Source organism: Rhinolophus hipposideros, assembly GCF_964194185.1.
Source record: "Rhinolophus hipposideros genome assembly, chromosome: 2".
In the NCBI taxonomy this organism is placed as follows: Eukaryota; Metazoa; Chordata; class Mammalia; order Chiroptera; family Rhinolophidae; genus Rhinolophus; species Rhinolophus hipposideros.
The window spans coordinates 39297004-39308137 of record NC_138048.1 but is presented as its reverse complement, the minus strand read 5'-3'; positions in this window follow the sequence as shown (position 1 = coordinate 39308137).

The window sequence follows — 11134 nt, the reverse complement described above, 5'->3', positions numbered from 1 at the left end:
GTAACCATCTTCCTTCCTGGTGTGGGCAGTGGAAACACACTGCCCACATCCCCTTTCAAGGAAGAAGTTGTTGCCCGAGCTCTTACCCTGCAGAGCTGACCCTGCTGCAGAGGGCTTCTGCTCCCAAGCACATGCCCTCCCTGGGGCAGCACACATCCAGTGACTGAGGTAGGTAGGGGTATGGAAACCTGGCCATTTCAGCCAAATGTGGGACAACCCTGATGGGCCATGTGGGGTGGGTCAAAGCTTTGCGAACCTGCATCACAGTTCTGTCCCTCTGCTCAACCTTGCTTCCACCCCTCCCTCCTACAAGTGTTCATCTCTAAAAAGTATCCTGCACACCAAAATCATCTCAGCATTTGCTTCCAGAAAACACGACCAGCAAGTTTGTCTAGGAGTGGTGCTCAAAAGCAGTTACTAAGGTGGGATTTGGGACACAAATCACTATCCAATGAGGACCCAACTAGCAATGAATGGAATATGACATCCCCTGGCTCAAGGTGACAGTGCATTGGATGGTAAAATGGAAAGATATATCCATAGAAAGGAAGGTACTAGTGGGTGAGGTTTATCAGGTGTTGAGAACTAGGAGAAATAGTAATTATAGGAACAATGGGATTGGATGAGTATTGCCAAGAGCTACTGATATACTAAAAAAAATGAAAAGATGCAGGAATGAATAGGTAACCGAAAGCCAAATAGGAAAGCCAAAGAATCTCCCTGGTAGTTTACAAAGAGGCTCTTATACCCTGCAGCTGACCCCCAAGCCCAGGAGTAAATCTGGTGCTCATCTCCAGAGATGGTTAAATTTCCAAGCAGACGTCTTATCCCAGTGTAGCTGGGGGAAATGGGACTGATACTTGGGATAAAAACATCTAGAAAGATGCTCCCTGAAAGTGCAAACCCCCAGAATCCTCAGGTGACCAACTGTCCTGGTTTCTGCTGATGGAGGGGTTTCCTGGGATGTGGGACTTTCTGTGCTAACAGTGGGACAAAAAATAGGCAAATTGGAGCTGCTATTTACCCTGTAACTCCTGTGAGTCCTCTAAGCCTACAGAAGCGGCCTGTCTCTTGCTACTTGGAGTTAGCACTTCCCTCTTGCTTGAAATCAATGTTTCCCCCCTTTCAGGTGGCAAGTCCCACTCAAGATCTATCCCAAGCTCTCCTCCCGGTTATAGGCTGGTAAGTAGGATTCAGTCACAGCATAAGCACCGTGGGACATGTTGGGCCTCATAAGGGAGAAAAGGGACTCTGTTCCCAAGGAGCTGCCAGGCTGAGCCAACATATCTGGACAGATGCCAGGGCAGTACCAGGGCGACTGGGTTCTTGACCAAGATAACAGGAACATAAGATTGGATAAGAGAGTTTATTGATTGGGAAGCACTCTCCAGAGATTTATACCTCGGCAAGAACCCCAGGAGATGGTGTCACATTGCTACTAGGATGGTTCCTAGAAGCATCGAAAAAGCTGTGACCCATAGTAAACACATTTGGAATGCCAGAATTTCCTTGGCAGATTGAGGAAGAAAGAATTAAAAGGTTCAGGGATGTGGACATGCTTGTGGACATGCTAGAGTGGATGCATTACACATTTTGTGAGGCCTGCAAAGCAACCAAAGGATTATGTTTCACAGAATAGCCTAGAGGACATACCAATAACCAAGACCATCAGGGATAGGCATCAGGAATACATTGGTGAGAGGGGCTCCAGCAACACTAAAATGTTCAGCAATGATGAAAGCACAACAAATGGTGATAGGCTAGGACCCCAAATGATAGGACCCCAAAATAACAGAGGCCAAGTGTGTAACACCTGAAGCAAGCCAGGCGGATACAATTTTCCTAATGAACAACAAGGGGAGAGTAGCAACCCAGGGGGCCCGACCTGCAGGGTTATGGAGATTATAGGACTCTTCCAACCAGAAGATTACTGAACCAGAAACTCTGGGGGTGGGATCAGAACTGTGGCTTAGCAAGCTCTCCAGGTGATTCTAATGGAAGCTAACGTTTGAAAACCACTGAGTTAACAGAACACAGGTATAACGGCTGACTTTGGAAAGCAGTACCATGCCAGGAAACCCAGCAAGTCCACGTCAATCATAGCAGGGGACACCTGTGCTAGAATGTTCTTTGCAATTTAGAAAAGGCTTTGCTTTCTCTTTAGCCAACAAGAGAACAACAAGTTTACAGAGCAGTCACAGATTAAAGTCCCTTTGCACTATACATTTCTACTTAGGAAATCTCAAACTAGGGACTTAGCAATTGTGAGTGCTGAGTGATGAATAGCTCCACCCCTTGCTAAACTGAACAAGGTAACATGCTGACCATTTCTGTCCACCAAACCTGCTGCTTTCTTTGATTTGAGCTGACAAATACAGGTCAAATGCATCAATCCCACCTTGTAACTTTGGACTTTATTACCAGCAAGAAAGGAAGAGTTTGGAAAAGGTAGGGTGAGCCCCAGGAGATTGTGGACGAGAGGCTGGGTTATACTTAAACACAGTTCATGAACTAATACCAATTTGGAAACATATGAGACCAGAATTTCAAAGCGCTATTTGAAGTCTGAGATATGAAGTACTTATTTTGTAGATGATTCGCCATCTCATTTCTCTAGAGCCTTCTTGCAGCAATTTCAGAGGCTGAAGAAGGACATTTTCTGTTCCTTACATTGTTTTTTGCTGAAAGCATAAATCTAAAGTTGAATCTTTTCCTGGAACTTCTGGGTAGAAGAAACTTACCAGGAAAATATCTGATCACAAGAGCTCACGATCTTGTATCTAACCACTGAGACATAGCTTCCCCACTCTTTTTGGCTCCCTCACACCTTTGAACTCTTGCACAAACCATGTATATGTGTGGAACACGTCTGCTCTTTTGTTTACCTGGCCATGTCTTATTCATTGAGCATGCTCAGTTTAAATATATTTTCCAGGAAGTCTTCTGGATGGATTAGAATATGTCCCCTTTGGTTTGTTGTTTGTTTTTATGAATTTGATCATATCACAATCAAAGCTATCTCTTTAATGAGGCTTGGACTTTATTTATTCCAACACTTTTTTGACATTCTTGGAAGCGTGCATGTGTATGTACTTAGTTGCCTGTGGAAATGTGACCATGATTCCTGAGTAATGAAGGCTGAGAAAGAGCCAAAGGCTATTTGGGAGTCTAATGACATAATGGGGAGGGGCAGACGTTGTCCCTTCTACTGATTGGAGAAGATCGAGGATAGCCCTGAAGATGGTAGCTATGTTTCCTGATCACTATGTCATACATGCCCTGTTAGAGATGGCTTACATCAGTGATATGCTAGAGTCAGCTGGCTCCACTTGCTGTGCCAATTGTGCATGTCTCTTTCCAACTTTAGGTTTCATAGTGTCACGTCAAGAGCTTAAAATTGGCCATGATAGGAATATTTACATCTTTATATCATGGAAGTCAGCAAATGTTGCCAACCAAGGTTTCTTTTTCAATCCAGCAAGCAGATTTATCAGCACTCTACTGTATTCTTTTTTTATTCCATATCTACTTCTAATAGGCTCAGGCTTCCCTCTACATTCTCGAACACACAGTGTATAAATGTATTTGTCCACTAATTTTATCTTGCAGGTCAGAGGTTGGCTAACTGAAGGTCAAATCCAACATGCAGCCTGTTTTTACATGGCACATTGGCTAAGAATGGTTTTACATTCTTACACGGTTGTAGGAAACAAACATCATTAGCCATCAGGGAAATTCAAATAAAAAACACAATGAGATAGTACTTCACTCCTACTAAGACAGCTATAATAAAAAAAAAAAAAGTAATAACAAGTGTTGAAGATATGGAAAAATTGGAACCCTCATCCACTGTTGGTGGGAATGGAAATGGATGCAGCCGCTTTGGACAACAGTTTGGCAGTTCCTCAAAAGGTTAAGTCAGAGTTTCCATATGATCTGGCTATTCTATTCCTACATATACGTGCAAGGGAAATAAACACATATGTTTACACAAAGACTTGTACATGAATATTCATAATAGCATTATTCATAATAATTCATAATTATTTCCAACAGTGGAAACAACCCAAAAGTTCATGAATTGATAAATGGGTAAAATGTGGTATATATCCATACAATGGAATGTTATTTGGCAATAAAAAGAAATGAATGATAAATGCTACAGTATGGGTGAGCCTTTAAAACACATGCTAAGTCAAAGAAGTCAGACACAAAGGACCACATATTGTATGACTCCATTTACATGAAATATCCAGAATAGGCAAATCCACGGAGATAGAAAGTAGACTGGTTGTTGCCAGGGGTTGGGGGAAAGACGGAAGAATATTTTAAAAGGATTAATTTTATAATATCACAATAATTTCTTTTTAACTGGTCCCCCATACTTTGGGATTTCACAGGCCAGTAAAGCATTCATCCCTAAAACAAAATTCAGGGATCCGTCATAGATGCCTTTTTTTTTTTGGTAAGTAATCATATTTAAAAAGTTATCATCTAGCACCAAAATCATTTTATAAAAGAAAGGACATTTTAACATCTAAAGATTAATCAAGAATGAAGAAAAATTCTTTAAGTGGAATAAATGTAGCCTTCATTAAAAAAGTATTAAGTCCCAAGTAATTACACTAATATGTCACTTATCACATTTTAAAAAACATTTCCAATACTGCTTATGTATAAAAGTACATTTGTTACAATTTTTAAAATATTTTTTAAAGGGGATCCCATATAAAACTTACTATTTCTATAAAAGATGTCCTTTAAATCTTGAATTTTACAGTCATGTAATTAGGTGATTAATTTTTATATGTACTTTAATCATAATTGATTTATTGATAATAAACGAAAACACTTTAGTTGATAAAGCCTTTATTCAAAACATGTCAAGAACCATAGAGTGCAAAACTGCAAAAATAAAAGACAATTTTGGTAACTTAAAGAATACCTAGAAACAACCACTATAACATTTATTATTTATAATATGATCTCAAAATCAAAGGTAATCTTCACATTTCTATGTTTTGCCACATTTGAGCTAGAATCCTCCTCCTTACCCTACTACATTGTTATGCAGCCCTTTCGGTTTTAACACCTAAAGTACAACTTGGGAATTTTCTGACAAGCAATAATATATACTATTGATTTCTTCCTATATATCAAAATAGAATAGTTCAAACGACTAGACACTAATTTTCACTAAAAAAAGAAAATACATTTTAGCAAAACATTTTTTTTTAAAAACAATAGGTGGATTAGTATTCTGCACTGAGCTACACAAAAAACACATTTCTACTTGAAGATTCTCCAGATTATTCACTATGTATTACATAGTACAGGACATTTGCAAAATACTTTTCACCAATCGTTAGTCATGACTCACAACACCCAGGTGCTGTGAGATAGCAGAATTAACCTTTGTTTATACAGGGAGAACCAAGGCACACGGTGAGATCTGGTCAGGGCTAGAGTGAGACCTCTTAGCTTCTGACGTCATGTGTCCAGAGCCAGATGCCTCTTCACAGAAGACATTAATTTGTTTAATGATGGAAGTAAAAGTACGTGGGATTTGGTGTGGGAGAATTAGATTTGGCTCCGTAAGGAAAATAAAAGTTCAGAATGTGGATAAGGTAGGGAGGATCATTTCAGTGTGAAAGGATTAATGGGAAGAAAGTTAAAACCAGAGTAAAGAGCCTATTCAAACAGAGGTCACTTTTCAGAAATAAAAATAACAAAACAAGAACAGGAAAATATAATAGCTATAGAATTTCTCATTTCTAAGCCAAGGTGAAACCTCTCTTGAAGACAATTGTTACACATCTTATTTTTCCTCCATCAAACCCCTGTGAGTAGAGAGTACTAACTTACAGGGGGTGAAACTGAGACGTGAAGAGGTTAAGACCACATGGAGAGTGAATAGGCCTGAGCAGATGTATGTCTTAAAGCATTGGTTTAGAAATAGAAACAGAAGGTAGAAGATAAACAGGAACTTTTCTGGATGGACGAATGGAATAATCCAGGGATCCAGTAGCAACACCACCTACTTAACATTTTTTACATACAAACGACTTGGAATTTCAAGTACACAATGAAACCTAAGATGACAAATGTACTTCTGGGTATTAAAATGCTCAGTTGACGGGAATAGATGCAATAATTTCTTATAAGATGTGATAAAACAGAGGCATAAATGGGCCACAGTGCGGGTGAGTGCAAACTAATGCATTTAGGACAAAGTACTGCTGTTTGTAGTTAAAATATGATGTACACTGAGCCTTCAGCACGTCTTGGGAGAGGAATTTAATTTAGCTGTGTTAGGGTAGATTTAAAAACACAAACAAACAAACAAACAAACAAACAAACAAAAAAACCCCAAAATCTGGTCATTATTGGAAAGAGTATTGAAAACCAAAACAAGGGCACCCCATTCACTTGGAAAATCACGTGCAACCTTGGGCTTCATAGGTCCACTGTGAGCTATTAAGGAACATTAAGAATGTTTGAAGTATATTTCTGACCTCTAGAGGGGACACATGAAACACATCATCATGGCTATCAGACATATTTGCAGCAGGATAGCCACAGCGCTAAGTCAGCGTAGCAAATCGGATAGTCTGGCTTCCCAGGGAGCCTTTCCCTCAAGATCTCCTCTAACTGACTTTCACACTTAAATCCCAGGCCATGATCATAAATATACCCAATTTAGACTATAGGGACCCTGATCAAACATTAATGGTAGCGCTGGGAAAAACTTCAAAAGGCAACTCTTTGGTCTCCCACTTCTAGATGGCATGAAAGATTGAAATTATCTCTGAAAGCTAGTTTGTGTTGGTTGAAAATTGGTTGGGATGGCAGTTATAACCTAATAATAATTTTAAGTCCAGACTCCTTGGGTCCAACTGACATGCCTCCTGTGTAAATTGTGTACTATAAACAATACAGCTATAGAATGGGGGCACTTAGAGGACAGGGCCATCCTCATTTTCCACTCATGAACGTTGCTCTTCTCCATAAATACTTGCAACATCTGTTCCCCTGAAATGGAGGCATTTATCCCTACACCTCACAGACTATAACTGGTATGTTTTAGTGTAGGGAGATATGTAATTTGCTATATATATCTTGGCCGTAGCCCCCAAACACTGATTAGAATATTCTGGGTAATGAACTGGTAGAAGGGATTTATTCTCAACCAATGCAATAGAGAATCCTTTTGTCATTGGTGGTTTTCCTCCTCTGTGAGATACAGAAGGAATTTCCACACCATGGTCTCGATTGATAATGTATGATAAAAAGATGTTTAGTATCATCTGAATTTTTGACAATTCTCTCCACAATCAAATCACAACTTGAGTAGAGAATAACTAACCTAATAATGGAAATGGAGTAGAAATAAACCTAATATTTTACATAGTTCAGCTGTCAAGGTAAATATGGCCTGCATGTTCCTATCGCTAAGCATTTTTTTGAGATAATGTTAAAGCAAATACAGAATGGGCCTGAAATAGTGAGATGTTTGCAAATGTAAGGCTTCTCTTGTACATGTGAGCTGCAAAACTTTTTTCAACTGCAAATTTTAAGTCACCTTCTTTTCCCTCTAACACACACACACACACCCCTAAGAAGGAAAAGGCTGTCACTAAGGAGAAATGCCAGGGAGACTCTATTTAGCACATGGTTGATTTCAGAGCAGTGAACACATCTAACTCACCCTAGTGTGAGGAATCCTTAACAAATTCTGTTACACTCCATGCATTTTAATTATTTTGGCATATGCTAATTAGTCTTAACATACACACTGGGAGTAGTTAGTTAACATTTGAAGTAACCTAGTTGGGAACACACTCTCCAAAGGTGATTATTTAGCATTTTAAACTCTAGTCCCTTCAGAGGCTACTACCACAAGAGCTTTACCTGGAGCTCAACGCCAGAGACTTTGTTAATAAGTGTTTATTTTCCATGGTCACATTAGTGGTGTTAAACGTATGTGGACTGGTTCAGATACCACAGGGCACTCCAGCCCTTCCATGAACAGGAGTGAGACTCCAGCAAGCACACTAACTTTAGGATTCCTAGATTCTGTGTCTAGAATTTAAACAGAATGGAGTTGCCTGACGCTGAATCTGCCTGAATATTATCGGATTCACTTCTAATAACCCTTTCAAGATATTTTGGGTTCCCTAAAAAGAACAGAGCTGGGACTTTTTCAAGCTTATAGGACAGGTTGACTGTTACAGGATCTCTTCTGGTGCCTGTATGCTTATAAACATGAATGATACAGAAAATGGTCGAAAGCCTGATTTCAGTGTAAAGTACCACCTGGTAAGGTTGTGGGGAGGAGATCTACAGCCCTCACCCACCTCTACCAACGGAAGGCCACCAAAAACAACCTAATAATTGCAAGTGACCAAACTGGCCATGTCTAGCTGACAACAATTTTCTTTAAAGGAGGAAACACAAACACGTTTACAGGTGCAGTAAAATTAATCCAGTCATAGTGTCTAGTTGAATAGGCTTACAAATAGCAGTTTCTAGTTTAACAGAAGGACTGGAAGGAAGTCCCTGGTCGTTTTATAAAACTGTAAACAGCCCGAGAGTAAAGTTAGTCTAGTGTCAGTTAGGCACAGGAGGAAGAGAAGCAGAGAGCTGAGCCACAGGTGACATTCCTACTTCACACCCTTCCTATGCTTCTTCTGCCTTTCTCCCAAAGCCATCTTTCTTTCTAGCTATCTACTATGAGTGCCACCACCCTGGGAACAAACTAAACAGAGGTGAACTAAACTAAACTAAAGGTGAAACAAACTAAACAGAGCAATGAGTATATTAAAGAACTAAGTTGGGGAAGAGGTGTTAGGAGTTTGTGCCCACTAAAAATGCACCGAGTAGGATGGAGTGGTTTTGATTATTTGGCTGGTTATTTTTGCAGCTATGGTTAACGTAATAGATATGAGACTCTTCCTGAACATTTTGAGAAGTACAGAAACTAAGTAAAAACAAGCATAGGGACTTGCTTTCATCTTAATCAACATTTCTTATGGTTTTCTTCCATTACCCTCTTATACCTTTACTTCAGAAAAAAAAAAATTCAAAAAGACCTCTTCCCTAACACCACTTTCCAAAAGCAGTTGTAACATAAGTAACAGTGATCTGTGAGTACACAGTGTACAAGTGTGAGCCTTTCTGTCTCCACAAGGGCTCCTGAGAAGGGGACAAAGCTCTAGTCAGCAGGGTGATTCACGTAAAGTGCTGCCCTGGAATCCCATCCACAGGACGCGCTCAATAATGGTAGCTGTTATTAGCAGAAATTTGTAAAACAAAAGCAACCACTAGTCATAGCAACATGCGTTTTCAATTCTAGGCAAAGCTTGAAAGGCTAAAAGTCCAGATACCAAGCTTTCCATATGACCAATGTTCAGTGTAGTAAAACGAATGTCTTCTACTTACATTTGTCTAACTCAAATTAGGTCTAACTGAGAGTTTCATTTGCCACTTGGTTCTCCCTGGGGACAGTATGGTACTCTAAATGCTGGCAAGGGTACTGGGAGTTTAGGTTCAACATGAAACAATAATAAAGTAATACGCATTCGCATTTGAAGAGAACTTACAATTTCCCATCCATTGTTATCTTGTTTCACTCTCCCCAAACTGCTGCCAGACTGAGGGGGAAGGTGTTACAATCTCTGCTTTAAGGATAGGGGAAACTGATGCCCTAGACAGGTTAAGTGACTTGTCCAAGTTTCCATGGCTAGAAAGGGGTGAAAGTGGGAGTAGAATCTGTTCTTTTGATTCTTGGTATACTGGTCTATCCTCTACATACACCAGGGAATAAGAGGCTTGAAGACAGACTCTACTGTATATAAAAAATAGCTCGGGGAGACCATCACAATGCAGGGCAAGACTGCACGATAAAAATCAAAATAGTAAATTTTAGACTACTGTGAAAGAAGAGAGGAAATCATTTTCAAAGATGGATAAAGAAACTATCATCCCTATGAGTAAACAAGGCCATAACAAATTAATGAGGGGACAGTTAATTCAGTTTATAGCATATTTCTTTCGCATCTACTGTGGGCATGTTACAGTGAAGCCTATCTAATGCAGGTAAGAATTTTGTATTACATGCCCCAAATGGCATGGACTTCTTCAAATTTAGAACATATAAGGTGGCCAGGGATAGAGAAACCCTCACAGAAGGGAGAACAAATCACTGCCATTTAAGAATTAATTTAAATTCTTATCCCATTATGCCAGACCAATCCTAAGTGGCACAGCTGCTTCATTTTAGCATGGTCTGCAAAGAACCTAGTTATCCGCTACTACAGCAACCCTGCACACTCTGGGAGCCTGGGCAGCCTACAAAATAGACAATAAAGGCTGCGTGTTTAAGATGGAGCATGCACACTCCCCCTTGAAATGCAAAGCCGCAACCACAAGTGGATAAGCGCTCTGGGATTTATTTCTGTCTCAGTGTTTTAGTAAACCAGAAGAGTATCTGGTATCCACTGTGGCTTATATACCTAAAGCCTCACTCACTGACCTTTAAGAGTCTAACTTCCAAATTTAAATGGCTATCGTCAAGTAGTCTAGGCTCTGCATTTAGAGATTGACAGGCTAATTTTGGATGGTACATTTTGGTTGAGGGGGCTAGTTGATCAAAACCTTTTAAAACTCCTTCCTATTCCACACAGTAGAGAGAACAGATGGGACACACCAGGACAAGCAATTATATAGCTTCCATGACCCATGCAAGGGGCCAACAGCTATAAAATCTACCAGTTTGTTAAAGAACTATCACAGCTGACAGAGAGGCAAAGAGGATGTTGAACAAGATGGCTGTGAGGGTGGTACATACATCCTGCAATTTCTTTTCCAAAGTTACACTACGGATATGGAAAATGCAGGCGTAGGTTCTTCTTGGTAGGGAAGGTGCTGAAGACAGGTCAAAGGGCTCCTGAAATGCACTCTTCTAACTCTCTTTCCCTAGTGCAAATGAAGGCATCTCTACTCCATGCTAGGTCCTGGGTGTGCTTTTGTGACATTCATTCAACAAGCTGTTACCCAGCAGGACCCTAGAAACTATCCTCAAAGTGTAAGACATTTTTAAAGCTTTCCAGAGGGGGTGATGCACTTCAGTATC